General features: G+C 30.6%; 2 long non-coding RNA genes across 2 annotated transcripts; one reads left to right on the forward strand and one right to left on the reverse strand.

Moving 5' to 3' along the window:
* Positions 1-1,280: 1,280 nt before the first annotated feature.
* Positions 1,281-2,359, forward strand: LOC148271897 (uncharacterized). The gene is made up of 2 exons (XR_015824997.1): positions 1,281-1,718; positions 2,048-2,359. It is a non-coding gene; the product is annotated as an uncharacterized LOC148271897 (long non-coding RNA).
* Positions 1,483-5,672, reverse strand: LOC148271898 (uncharacterized). The gene is made up of 4 exons (XR_015824996.1): positions 5,275-5,672; positions 5,104-5,148; positions 4,633-4,686; positions 1,483-4,529 (listed from the first exon to the last, which is right to left on the reverse strand). It is a non-coding gene; the product is annotated as an uncharacterized LOC148271898 (long non-coding RNA).
* Positions 5,673-6,000: the final 328 nt, after the last annotated feature.

Genomic DNA, 6,000 nt, shown 5'->3' on the forward strand with positions numbered 1-6,000 from the left:
TAACCTTCAGAAATTCGACCACTTAACCGAATATCGCACGCAACTACACTGGCATAGAAGAAACATTCACATTTTATCGCTTCTTCACAATATTTTAAATAATCCCACTTCGCCAGTTTATCTGAGAGAGCTCTTCCAATCTCTAGCACAGCATGGGCTAACTCTTCTTTTTGGTAACGAGAGAACCCTTTCTCAAAACCTATTCACCGGTCTATTTTTTTTGCCTCTCGATTTTAGCTGCTCGATTATGGAATAATCTGCCCACTAATGTCAGAGACGCCCTTTTTTTATTTACATTTAAATCACATATTAAATGTCACTTCCTGAATATTTAAGTATATACTTTTTCCTCCCCCTTTCTTTTCCTCTTTTACCCCCGCTAGAGGAGATATTTAGTATATTTTTACTTTTCAAAGAAAAAAAATTTTATCAATATTTTGTTCTATAAGGAAATTAATAATAAACTAACAACATGTTCACATACCACTGATTTTCTCAAATTGAACGGTTTGGGTAGGTAAGAAGAAATTGCCCTTAGGCAATATACCCGCCCTTATGAATATGTATGTAAACTGTTTATGTACATAAAGTGTTTAAATAAATAAAAAAATAATAATAATGACTTCGAAGGCAGTTAACGGTTAAAATGGGGAATAAATACATTTATTAATATAATAATATTTTGTTTTGTTTTGCTGGCCTCCATTTTCATTGTTTGTGATTCATATGAATAAAAAATTATAATGTATTTTATACAGATTCTTAGATATACAGTTTACGCTGTAAAATCTGACTGGCCTGGTAGCAAGTCACGACTGTATATACTACCAACTGATAGTGTTAAGCCACAGTTACTCAACCCCAAAAGAAAGGTTAAAATTCTAATACACTTCTCCAAGATAAACATATTACAAAATATGGAGATCATTTTATAGAAGGGAATATATTTATTTATTTGACTTTTTGTACATAATGTTAATTGTACGTTGGCGGGCTTATTGCAGAATGGTAATTTCTTCCAACCAACCAATAAAATAAATGTTTTATTTTTATAATTCAAGTTAAAACATATTCAATAGAAAATAATAAAAAAAATCTAAAGATATATTATAAAAAAAGAAATAACACTATTTGTATATAAATTACCTTAAATCAATACTATTAACTATTACTCAATGGGAAAAAAGAAAAAAAAAAGAAAAAGGAAAGGAAGAGAGAATATAGAGGAGTCTAGGTATTTACAGCGCTTACTAACTGTGATTGACTAGTTAAAAGGCTGTAGTCGGTAAATTGAATCGTACGGTTTGCCGCCGAATGCGTAAAATATACCGCTTCAAGACAAAGCAATCAAAAAAAATATCCTGTTACATTGTATGTTCGTCAATTTTTACGTACTCTTCATACTTTGTTTGACAAAATGAGAAAGACAGAGATAGATAGAGTTTTTGCGTGATTATTTAATAGGTAAAATCTATAAATAGCACTCCTGACTAGCGTACTGCAGAGATAATGTAGAATTGTACAACTATCGGATAATCTGTGACATATGTTGATTTCTGGCTTCTGGGTAATTATGGATATTTGTATTTTCGAAGTTGACAGATAACACTGTTATGTTTTAATGAAAATGCACCATGTCACTAAAGTGAATGCCAAAAAAATAATGCACTTCATAATATTGTTTTCAAGAGAAAAATTATTTGATCTCATCAAATTACGTAAGTAAAAACATTTTTTGACAGTATGACATTTTATAATATTTTTCCTTTAAACTGATAAGTTTTTTTGAATTTGCACTTGATCATGTATTTCGTAATAAAATTGGAAAAATATGGTAGATAAATTCTAAAAAATTAACAACATATAATGAGAAAAGACTCGGCCAAATACCTAAAAATATTTTTATAGGTTAAGAATGTATTGTGTATATTATTTTAATTGATTTTATTTTCTTAGTTACTATTTAAGTTCAAAACCATGATAACTATCAATTAAGGTAAGCATTGCATTTAATCTACGTAAAATTTATAAATACATTTCATTCCAGGTGCAACAGACAAAAGAATAATGCAAAAGAATAAAGTCAAAAGGGTGCCTACCAACTTTTACACTAAAAACCTATAAAAGCACATTTAATCACCTATCTAAGAGTTGTGTATCAAGTTCTATATAGTAAAGCATGTATTCCACTCAGAAAATACTAAAAGGATGTCTACATAATCTTACATGAAAAAAACTAAAACGGTAATTCAAGCATTTTAAGAGTTTTGTGCATATAGTGGAAACCTTGTATTGACAAAATACTGTAAGCGATTATTTTAATATGCATTGAGAAAATATAAATATGCTAAATTACTTACATAATAGTTTTATTTCTATTTTTACACCTATGTGAGAGTGACGTAAAATATTTTAAAAATATATACAAGTGTTTTAAACCTTTTCGAAGTAAATAGAATTTTGGATAGATCATCATCCCTATCACCTATTGGTGCATAAGGCATTGCATTTGAAAACAAAATACAGCGTATTTAATAATATATAACATGAAGGTAAGATGATCAATCCTGCAGTCCCGTGCCAGTCCAAGGAGAATTAAATATTGCAACGTAAAAACACATAAAAAAAAATATTTCACTTAACCCTGCCAGGAATTGATCGTGGGACCGCTTGTAAGTAAAAATAAACAAATTGTGGAGGAAAATTTCATTTTTATTGAAAAAATACTAAAGTGCAAATGGTTCAAAAATATATATTATTGGGAAGAACCAGTAAAGAATCCCAATATTTTTGATAACAATAGATCGCTAGTTATTTTATGAAAAATACATTGTGAAAAAGAACTAAGAATATATTTCATGTTACAATGGTCTTGATTTAGGGGGGACAGGTTCAATCAAAGTTGTGTATCTGGAAACAGAAATCAAAAAAATAATAAAAGCAACATCTACATAAATTAAAAAAAAAAAAACCATCATAGTTGAAAGAGGGCGGAATTTCTAAGCTGATTTAGGTAAATATTTTTCTGAAACTGGTGAGTATAATTTAACTTTTACTGGTTGATGGGATGTTTTCGTTAAACAGCTTTTTTTAACAATTTATGACTTTATGGGGGCAACTTTTTTGTTTTCGATAGCCTCGAGAACATTTGGTGGATCTCTGATAGGCATGGATCGTGTAACTCGGGGGTCAACAAGCTCTGGAAGCAAACAGTTTAAATAAAAAGATTTTAATTTTATGTTGGGCTCCGGTCCACACTCCAAAAAGACATATATTTTTTTTAGTAATATGCAACTGTCCTTGAACTTGGTAATACCAATCGTGATTCTGATTTACATAATACTCGGTATGGTTTCTATTTCTTTTCCAAAACTTAATTTTACCACTGTCGATGGCGGTTTCAACAGTCATAGTCATATTAGAAGCAGACGATGGACATTTTATTTCTATAATGATACCGCCATGATCCGTACTAATGTTATCTGGTGTGGCGCCTAGAAAACAATATTCACTATCAATAAACAGCCCACACTTCTGAAATTTGATATTTTCTTGAAGGCTTAATTGGTTTAATGCGGTCAGTTCATAATCCTGACCATATTTAATAGAAAAAATATTACTTAGCGATTTACTATATGGCATACTTTTAACTAACCCTGAACAACTAATTCCTATTCTTCTTTTACAAACTTTACCAAACCATGACGCAGTGAGTAAATTTCTACACTTTTCTAACCATTCCCCACTATCTGATTGTAAAACCGTTCTTCTTTCTATCAAATTTCTTTCAGAATGATCGCCGATTCCATACCACTTGAAGATCCTGAGTAATTTTTAAAACATTCATGTTTTGGTGCCTTAATATTCTTATTAGTTGCTCTGGCACAAATCACACAGTATTTATTATAAACACCCATATATAGAACTTTCCCCGTACGAAACCCTACTATAGAAGCTGCGCCCGAGTTAGACGAGTAGTTGGTTTTGTATGATCTCTTAGACCAACACCCGTCAGCCACAACAGTTATCATTGGTATACCATTTTCATCAATTTCACCATTCGCAGTAGGCAGTTGTCCCTCTTCTTTCGTTGCCTCCTCCATAACTTTTAGTTTCGCAGTATCCCACCATTCACACACTTTCTTATTGATCTTCAAATACTTCTATTTACTCATGCAAGGAATTCCAACAGCAGCAGTCAACTCTTGCAAACCACTATATCCAGAACCGATACTCGATATTCCAGACACAAACGATTCATTTAAACTCATTTCATTCGATCTGTCCTTGCAACAATTTACAGAAAAACATAATCCACACATATTACATTTTAAATTTAATATAGAATTAAAGCCATGCAACTTTTCATCCACAATCACCATATTCGTTCCTTTGCAATCAAACATGGAAGAATGAGAAAATATTTCCTGGATTTTAGTGAAAAATTCCTGGATGTCCACAACTCTCCTGCCTTCCAACTTAAAGGGGTGTAATGGCTGTGCTAGCAGTTCTGGAACTAGCTGTTGCGCCTGAAATAATACAGATTAATTAATAATCATAATCCAATTTAGATCTCATTAGCTATTTTAATGTAAATACTTAAAATATTCCTACTTCGATATGAATACTAACCTGACAACCGTCATCTTCTAGAATATCAGTTGAAAGATATTTCGCTGGAACACCCTAAAACATTTCAATTTGCATATTACCCAAAAGGCAAATATAACCCTACTTATTGATAGTCAATATTTAGAAAATAAGGGTTATAATAATTATTATTTGTACTTTTTTATTGTGAATGCAGACAATTGGTAGAATTCTTTGTACTTTATTACTTAATTAATTATTGTACTTTATTTTTTTAAATATATAAGAGCGTATACTGTGACGCGTTTCGTCTTGTTAGGACATTTTCAAACGACGGAATGCGTCACAATATAAACTCTGGTCTTTTTAAACAAATAAAGTAAAATAAAAATCCAATAAACGTGTTTTATTTAGGGATACATTACCAAATTCAAACTTATTTGTACATTTAGTATTGTTTTGTAAAATGTTGTAGGAATTTTATTTATCTAAGTAAATAAGACAATAACTTACAGTGTATTCTCCACAGGCCTTAGTTAATTTGAGCTTTTTTGAATCCTAAAATAAGCAAATAATAAACTGTTACATTTATTTGTAATGGTGATACAATGATTTATGTAAATCAAATGTCTGTCCTTTGTATTCTTCATTTTAATACTAATAAATTAATCAAATCCAACTTACATTGCATTTCTCCTTTGGAAATTGGGATTGATTTAGTTTTCGTTTGGTTTTTTCGTTGGTTTTTTCGGCATTGTTATGATAAAATCGGTCACTAAATATTCCAAATTTATGGATTAAAGTATCACTCGTCTTTGATTTCTATAATAAAGTAATTCTGATTGATAGAAAATATTATTAGTCTGAGCCACAGACTACAGATATCTTATAGATACAGGCCGGCTAAGCAAAACGTCAAACCATCACAATGAAGTTGGCTGCGTTCGCGACATTGTAATAATTATATGGCTGTTTAGTGTACACTTTGTACATAGTACCTACCGAGTGCTGGTATGTCCTAGATAAATGTGCAATTTGACCGTTTTTGTGTACGAGTAAAATGACGCCGTTAATTGTTATTTGAATATGACGTGAAATTACATTTTTGAATGATTTATCAAATTCGAACAAACTATTCATTCAAAAAATAACTTGGTTTTGATCCTGGTTTAAATTGTGTTAGAAGGAACACAAAAAAAATATGTTTCGAACTAAACTTTGTTTTGAAAAAGGCATTAAAATTTTGAGCACAGAAAACACGTCCGTCTGCGGCCGCTCTGAGGGCCGATCTGAATGTAATAAAAACCCAAATAAGACATTGTTTAAAATTGAATATTACAACTAGAATTATCGTATTGAAAAAAAATAAAAAAATACAGTTCTATAAAAAAAGGTTTTAACTAAACTATT

The sequence above is a fragment of the Micrasema longulum genome, unplaced genomic scaffold (genome assembly GCF_059751315.1).
Source record: "Micrasema longulum isolate JH-2025_06_02 unplaced genomic scaffold, ASM5975131v1 h1tg002597l, whole genome shotgun sequence".
In the NCBI taxonomy this organism is placed as follows: domain Eukaryota; kingdom Metazoa; phylum Arthropoda; class Insecta; order Trichoptera; family Brachycentridae; genus Micrasema; species Micrasema longulum.